An 8,573-nucleotide genomic window follows, 5' to 3' on the forward strand; every position below is an offset into this window, starting at 1 on the left:
TCTAGACAAAGACATGTACATATGCAAATATATACATGAGGATGGGGATATAGAACTATGTGCCTATATTTATAGGTTTAGTATTAAGGTGGCGGAAGGACCTTGGGCCTCTACTCAAGCACTCCCTCAATGCATGAATACTTTCTTTTATTAAATTTGCACTCTATGATGCTTACCCTCCCGACACAACTGCTGAAGCCAAAGCGGGTGAACAAGCAAATGTGGTGAAGAAAGCTGATGTTTCCTAGTTACTGAGTTAAATAATTCCTTCTTTTTGTGTGCAATTTGCTTGGGAGGCAAAAGTTTTAAAAGAACACATTCCTAAGTGTAATGAGTGTGCTAATTTGAAATTTCATAGAAAATTACAAAAGATTTTCTGCTTATGAAAGAGTGCTAAAAGTCGCCTGCTAGTGTGATCAAAGACTTATTAGCAATAAAAACCGCGATCAGAGGGGAAGACTGTATCAAAGCTTCAGTTCTGAGCTCCCAGTTTTCAGAAGCCTACTGATGACATTGAAAGCTGGAATTCATTTGCTGAGTCCCCATATACAGTTCAATGAATGCCTTATGCCCTTTGATCAGGATATGGGTTGTCTTTCTCCCAGACAAAGTGCATTGGAATGTGGATTATTATAGATATAGTTATGGTAAAAATTAACACCTAATCATTTGTTTTCCTTTTAATCTATTTTTAAAATTTTCTAGTTTTTATTACGTTCTACTGTCTTTTGGATTGAGGTTCTTTTGTGCTTTATTCTGCTATAGCTGATGTTTTTTGTTTTATTCATTTGTTGTTTTTTTGGACTGGAATCAATTTCTTTTCATAAGTGTCAGGATAGGTAAATCTATTGAGACAGCAAATAGATGAATAGTTTTTCAGGATTATGACCAGAGAAGTTGAGGGAAAAGAAGTAGACAGTAACAATGAAAACAAGAAATAAGAAAGTATTTTAAAATTGATTGGGATGATGAATGCACAATTCTTTTAAAAATACTCAAATAATGAATTGTAGGATACCTGAGTTATATGCCAATAAGGATTAAAAAATAAAACATGCTAAAAGGTTTTTATTTCATGAATGAGGTGTCTGCTTATCTTTTGAGTTGAGAAATTATGTTGTTGTTTCCACTTATGTTTTTTTGTCTGATATTGGAAAGTAGCACATGGATTTATGTTATAATTTTATTAGTTTTAATTTTAGTTGTTAAACTAGGATGCAACTTTGTTTCTTTTAAACCTGACAGCAAAAATGACAGTAAATTTACCAAGAGTTACTATGCTTACCCATAAAGTTTAATACAGAAATTAAATAATTCATAATTTGACATATAAGGTATCATTTAAAGATTACTATGTGGTTTATTTAAAGTTTACTCTTAAAAATAAGAGTAATCATATATATTTATTCTGATTTTTTAAACAATTTTTAAAACAATTTTAACAACTTTTATAATTAATTCCTATTACATTTTTTACTTTTAAAAGATATTTTATAAGTGAATTATAGCCTTATTAAATATTGTTATCCACCGTTTAAAAGAGATAAGCAGCAATTCTGGGTAGGGCTACAGGTGCCATTCTGAATAGCTGCTTCCACCAAGGTAAAGAGCTGGGAGCAGCCAACCTAGATAAAGCTGAAAGGGCTAGAAGAAGAGGATATGAGTTGCAAGGAAAGAAGTAACAGGGGGCTGAGAGAAAAACCAAACAAAGTACTGTTTAAAATAATCAATGCTCTAACCACCCCCTAAGAACTTATTAGTCACCAAGGTAACAATAGTTAAAAACCCGATGTCGCCTGTGCAATCTCGGAAGAACTAAGACCAGTTCATTCTCACCTGAGAGGGACACCAGTAAATAGGAAACTTAAGTTTACCCAACCAAAAGCCAGAGGTAGATGATGGTAGACAGCTTACCCTGAGATCACAGTACAAGATCACATCGTGGAGCCCAAATCATTAGATTTTAGGTAGTGCTTTTTATTATATTTGCTATCGTGTTGCTATTGAATGCCTTTGAATTTTGTGAATTTAAAACTGTCCCTGGGTATGTGTAAGCTGTTATACTTGTTGTTTTGTGATGTATACTTTTTTTATTTGTTTAAAATAGTGTTTTTGGTAAGTACCTCACACACCATGCAATTTAATCTATCAAACATATTACAAAGAGGGGTGCAATCATCACCACAATCAATTTCAGGACATTTTCTTCTCAGACTCATTGCTAGCTCCCCTATCCTGCCCCCAGCTCCCCACCCCTTCCTCCTCTGCCATGCTCCCAGGCAGTTATTAATCAAGTTACTGTCTCTACAGATCTATTTACCTGGAATTCACATAAAATCATACAAGACACAAATACAGAAGCAAACAAATAAATAAAACCCAACAATGATTATAGAAAAACCTTCATAGAAAAGAAAGCAGAAAATATTAAAAACTGAAACAACATTAAAATGGGTAAAAAGGCAGATAAAATCAAATAGTATTATATTTTAATCTAACTGCATCTAGCTGCATCTGCTACAATTGACTTTGCAATGCTCTTTGTCTGGTGGCAAGGTTATTCACAGCCCTGTACTGTGGTCAGAGGCTTAATTCAAGTGAAGACCCTACAAATCGGTCCTTCCACTGTCATCCATACCTCTCTGCAAACCAGGTGTTCATAATTTAAGCTCTGAGACCATTCCCTCCTTTGGATTTGGATTTTATATTGACAATCCTTAGACCACACAGACTGTGTGCATCTTCCATGTGGCCTTGGTTGCTTTTGTAAAGACAAGCTTTTAAGACTGTAGGCACCATCTGGTTTCTTCAACACACATTTGCTATAGAGGGTGAACGGGACCATGTCATAAGAACTAATTGTTCTTAGATTGAGGTTAAAATTAAGTGTGAGTCCCAAATCCATCCATATATCAATGGCTTATATATGTCTCTGATTCACTATTGAGACACCGTTATTATTTCATGATAGAGAACATTATATATCATCCCCTCGTGGCATAAGGTAATTTTATTGAGAGTGCCATTAATTTAGCCAATGATATAGATTTTAAAAACACTGTTGAGAGAAGAAAATTATACAAGTATAGATCAGCTTCTGATTACAATACATGAATTGTTGAGTGGACCCCTTTTACACAAACAAGGGGGGTTGTTGATAGGACAAAACTTTCAATAACACTCATTCACAAAGGCAGAACCATGTCACTGCCTACCATGTCTACCAGACTGATAATACATGGCACAAGAAAGCACGGAGAGTGTTAAAATAGTAAATATAATGTTAGTCCCAGGCCACCTTTCAGTGGGCACCTGCAAAACATAAGATACAAACTAAAAGTCCAATGGCTGCCAATTCCACAACCTTGGGGTAGCAGTCATTTGTGTCTTCTTCCCCCCACCCCCACATATTGTTATTTCTTAAGCTTGAAATATTTCAAACTATTACTTCTTTATAACTGGTATTCCAACTTATTTCGTCACACCACGGCACCCAATTGTAACCAATGAATCAGTCCCAAGAGCAAATACAGATTAAATATCCACAAATGGAGATAACGAAATCAGAGAACATTTAGAGAGGGGGCTTAAGAAGATCCTGCTGTACAACATGCACCTGCCCTATTATGAAAACCCATCCTCTAAGGCTAATTCTACCATGAGTAAACAAACATCAAGCCCCTTTATAAACTTTCCCTGTTCGTTTGCTCCAAGAGACATGGTTTGCTTTGCCTCCGTGCCCTCTCCGTGTCTCCCTTGCAAGGTGCTTTTTATTTTATTTTTCAATCCATTTTATTAGGACATAATCCAGGCATTATACATAGTCCAGACATTCAATAGTTCAATCATATCAAGCAGTGTCATACAATCACTACCACAATCATGTTCAAAACATTATCTGCCTTCTTGAATCCCTTGATATCAGTTCCCCTTTACCCGCCCAGCCCACCTCTCATGCCACACCTCTCATGAACCATTCCTCTAGTTATTGTCTCTGTAGATTCTCCCAACATGGATTTCATATACTATATATATATGTATATATATATACATACACATAACACAGTCAAGAATGCTACCAATAATAAAAAATACATTAGAGATAAATCCTAATTTGAAAACAAAAACCAAACTATTAAAAACCAGGTCAAGCTAAAAGTGATCAAAAGGGAGGTCAAGGTTTTAACCATTCAAGCCTGATGTGCCATTTTAATCTACTATAATCAGCTCTACAACACTCTCCGATAACCAGGTTATTCTCATCCCTCATTTACGGTCAGAGGGAAATCACCAGATGCTTATTTCATGTGGAGAGCCTGCAAGCGTCTTTTGGACTGCCACTGTCATCCATAGCCTTGGCGCTCTTTATTTTAATAAACTTCTTTGCTTGTGTGGCAAGCCTGACTCCATGCTTTGTAGTTCTGACTGAACATGGAAAAGAGCCTTCAGATGGAAGACAGTCTAGTAACAGCATCGCAACAGTTTCTGTAACATAGGTGTTATGAGACTCACTAACCCACTACGATCAAGTTGATTCTGACACATGGTGGCCCTGTAAGACCAAGGAGAACTACTCTCGAGGGTTTCTGAGACTAACTCAGGCAGCGTAGCTGGTGGACTTAAACTGCCACATATTCTGGTTACGAGCCCACTGCTTACCACATAGGCTTAGCCACCAGGGCTCCTTTGGGTATCATGGAAGGAGTGATACAACAATATTCTCATTCATAAACCCCACTATCCATCATACTTTTCCTAATACATGCCCTTTGTAATTGCACCACTATGTCCTCTCAGTTTAATTGTATTGCCCTTTACCTTTTCCTGGGCAGGATTAAGTATGATGTGTATTAAGCACCAGTGTCCAATAATCCAAATAAAGTTTATCCATACCAATGAAAATGGCCTCTTCTTTCCTATTGGAGTTAGACCAAGAGATCCTGGCCTACCTGTCTCACACAGAATTGTAATTTTCCCCCTTTATTTTGAACAAGTGAAATCCAGACTGGCTCTGAAGGGATCGTAGACTTCTTTGTGGGTGTTCGCATCAGATTTTAAATTGAGATTAAGATAAAATGAGCAAATCTGTAATGATACTTTTAATCATGTGAAAAGTTGGTGGGGAAGCTGAGCCACCTAAATTTTTATAAAATAAAACCCACTTCCGTTAAATTGATTCAGGTTCACAGGGAACCTGTATAGGGCTCCAGGGGTTCCTTGCCATGGAGCAGCTGGTGAGTTTGAACTGCTGACCTTGTTAGCAGCCCAATTCAAAGTGTCACCAGGGCCCCTTCAATCTTTTATAGCTATCAATTGAAATTTAGTAGCTATTATATCTGTCTCATTTTTCATGCCATGAAAAAAATTATTAGGATGAAGTTTGGAATTCTCTTATTGCACCACACCAGGAACATGTTCTTCCCTTTGGTTTCTCCCATTTATTTTTTCAACTGTTTTATTGGAAAGTAATTTGCATATCCTATAATTTAATAGTTCAATCATTCAATCATATCGCGGAGAATTGCACAATCACCCCATATCAATTTTAGAACTTTCCCCTTCCCCCATGAATAATTGTCCCCAAGATGATTCAGGCAATCACAATTCACACTAGCGCTCACTCCCCTCCTGGCTTTATTAGTTACTCCCCAAATCCCCCTTCCCTCCCTATCTCCCCCATCCCACCTACACCGTGTTCCCTATATCCCTCTATACCATAATTATCGTTACACATCCACTCCTCCTATGCCTCACAGCTGGGAGACCCAACAGAAAAGAATAGAAAACAAAATCGCACTAAGGTGGTAAGGGTAGAAACATAATAGTATACAGACAAAAATACTAATAATGCATAAGACGGAATAATCAAAAAGGGCCAGGGAAGAAATTTCTCTCATGAAACCAATAAGAGATTATTGCACCAGAAACAAATTCAGATCGCATCTAGAGGGTGGTCAACTGACCAAGTGTTGTGTTCAATCCAGCATAATCAAGATTACAATGATCTCTGCCTGATAGTGATTGTGTTAGTCTGGGTACTTTAGAAAAACAAGTGCACAGACACTCATATGTAGAAGAGAGAGTTTTATATAAAGGCTAAGTGTGCCTGAAGAAAACATCCCAACCCAGTGCTGCCCAAGCCCACAAGTTCAACATTAACCCATGTGTCCAACACCAATCCACAAAGTCCTCCTCCATCTCACAAAACACACAGTGATGCCGACTGCAGGAGGAAAGCTGAGTCAGTGAATGTGTAAGCATCTCCACACGGCTGCTCCAGCACCCAGGGCTGCATTGGGGTAGGTCCTTGGGATGTCTTGCAAGAAATGAGCTTTACCAGCTGAAGAGGGAACTGGCTAAGGCTATCGCACCCTGGCCCGACCATCACAAAGCAAGAGACCCGAGAACTAGAAAGGTGAGGCTCACTGAGCTATTTGTCTCTCTGCCTTTCAATTAACCCCACATGCGTTTATCAGGCAGGTTAGCACAATGAACTTTAACTAACTCAGTGAGAATAATCTCAACTTCTGCCTGTGGCTAGAGCAGATCTGCCAGTGGCTCAGTCTGAGCAGCTACTCTACAGATGCGTTTTGGGCTTCCCCCATCTTCTGCAGCCTTCCATAAAATTGGGTGTTCGTAATACTTACCTGGCAGGGGAGATACCATGATCACGAAGGTGGTTTTCCCAGGGCGAGGCTTATCCATTGCACTCCGGATGTGCTGACCCCTGCGATTTCCCCAAATGTGGACTGCATAATTTGTGGTAGTGGGGGACTGCGTTCGTGCTCTCCCCTGAAAAAAAAATTGTGTGTTCGTAATTTTTGCTCTGATGCGATACTCCTCACCACAATCGAGTTTTGTAGTTGTCACTTTTGGACCACCCAAGCTGATGAGCTTTTTCCATGTGGACTGAGTTGACTCCTCACTTAGATGGCTGCTTGTTTGAATATAAGCCTTTAAGACCCCAGGCATTATTCTAGTTGATAGCTGAGTACCATGCTTTCTTCACCACACTTTGCTGTAGCACCCTTATCTTCAGTGATCATTCCATGAAGGTGAGTATTGAGTGGGGCCATGATGTCAGAACTGATTGCTCTGAAGTTGGGGGTTAGGATTTAGTGTGAGCCCAATATCCATTCCCAGATCTATGTCCTTATTTAACTTATTTATTTTGTATTTAATTAATTTGCCGTAGTTTGGGAGCCAGTTTATACGTTCTATCTCTCTATCGTTCAATTATGTCAAACCTAATTGCATAATTTCTTGCATACTTGTACAAATTTTCCTAAACATACTTTTCCTTCCTGGACTTCTTGGAATTCTCTCCTTCTTGTCTCCCCCACCCCTCAGAAACCCCATTCCCCCAAACCCTTGTTGTATTTTCTTTCCCAGTAGAATCAACCTCCCTGGCTTTCATTTTCCGGGAAATAAGAAAACAAAGAACACAGCTTCAAGAGGGTGAACCCCAATGGCGATGCACCTCTGAGATACACTCTAAGGCTAACAAGCATACGCATAATATAGCAGGGTGGCCATCAAAGGGTTGCCAGGATAATACATATTTTATTGTAGTATACTGACGTTCATGTAAAGACCTTGTTTGCTTGCCAACCAACAGTATACCACTCTTAGTACAGGTATTTTCTTCTACCTCCGATACCATGTGTTTTCCAGCTTAAGTCCTCAGGTTACAAGTGTGTCTGGGGTAGAGTCCAGTTCATCCCATGGGGTTGTCTGCACCTCACTGATAGAGCCTCAGGAGCATGACTGCCCCCCGGAGATCCAGAACTCAGTGCCACAGTGTTCTGTGGTACCCGGCCTGTGTTCCCTGGTTACCTCTAGATGCCCTATGTCAGTTCAATGTCACTAAAGACCCTCCCTACCTAGTGATCCCCAAAGCATCCTCAGTCTCTCTTCCCCACACGTGGTTGTCAACCCTCCCTCTCCCACCCTAACAGACATATACCTATGTTCACCCAAACTCGACCATTCCTTCTCTCCTCTCCAGCACTGCCCCACCCACTAGTAAGCCTCATCTCTCTGACAGGGCTGCTTCCCTCTCTGGGGTACCTCCTCCCAGATCCACATGGCTACCATTCAGCAGACAGCATCCACCCCCCTCTCCCCTAGCCATTTGATCCCAGATGTTGTGAGGCACCCTCCAGCCAAGTTACCTATGAGGGGTGCTTCCAGAAAACTGGAATTGTGCTGGGCAGAACTGAGCTTTCGCATGTTCCCCTACTAGGTGAGCATCAAGCAACTCGAAATGAGTTAGTGCACCCAGTAACATCTCTTAGGAAGGTTCTCTCTGGTCACAGTGAATTTTTTCCATAAAAACCAGTTTCATTCAAATCTCATTTTTTTAGGATGGATGGCTGATTTAAGAGAACAGTGTGTGACTGTCAAATTTTGTTTCCAACTCAGGAAAAATGCCACAGAAACTGCTGTGATGTTGAACACAGCTTGCAAGGACAGTGCTTTGGGAAAAACTTAAGTGCATGAGTGGTTTTCTCCTTTCAAAGAAGGTGAAATGTTGATTGATGACAAACCACATTTTGAACACCCGTCAACTT

At 39.7% G+C, this 8,573-nt stretch overlaps 1 non-coding gene across 1 annotated transcript; it reads left to right on the top strand.

Moving 5' to 3' along the window:
- The first annotated feature begins 6,639 nt into the window (after positions 1–6,639).
- On the top strand, positions 6,640–6,795 carry LOC142451906 (U1 spliceosomal RNA). The gene has a single exon (XR_012785011.1). It is a non-coding gene; the product is annotated as a U1 spliceosomal RNA (small nuclear RNA).
- Positions 6,796–8,573: the final 1,778 nt, after the last annotated feature.

This window comes from Tenrec ecaudatus, chromosome 6 (assembly GCF_050624435.1).
Source record: "Tenrec ecaudatus isolate mTenEca1 chromosome 6, mTenEca1.hap1, whole genome shotgun sequence".
NCBI classification, from domain to species: domain Eukaryota; kingdom Metazoa; phylum Chordata; class Mammalia; order Afrosoricida; family Tenrecidae; genus Tenrec; species Tenrec ecaudatus.